The sequence below is a fragment of the Eurypyga helias genome, unplaced genomic scaffold (genome assembly GCF_000690775.1).
Source record: "Eurypyga helias isolate BGI_N326 unplaced genomic scaffold, ASM69077v1 scaffold33814, whole genome shotgun sequence".
NCBI lineage: Eukaryota > Metazoa > Chordata > Aves > Eurypygiformes > Eurypygidae > Eurypyga > Eurypyga helias.
In genome coordinates, this window is record NW_010246147.1 from 1 (window position 1) to 295 (window position 295).

Genomic DNA, 295 nt, shown 5'->3' on the forward strand with positions numbered 1-295 from the left:
CCGGCTGAGCCGCGCCGCTTCGCAAAGAAACTTCCCGAGCGCGTAACGTTAAACACGAGTCCTTTAATGTGCTGGTGGCCAACAGCGTTAGAACCGGGCACCGTGCGGGGGCCGGCAGGCAGCCAAGCAGCCGAGAGGCTTTGGGTAAGTTCAAATGGGGAGGCAGGGTGCGTGCCTGCCCTTCCCCTCCATCCCTGTCTTTCGTAAATAAATACTTGTGGTGAGGAAAAGCGTTACGGGTTTGCGTCTGACGGCTCTTTCTGTGAGGCTGAAGGTAGCGGCTGCGGCGGCAAGG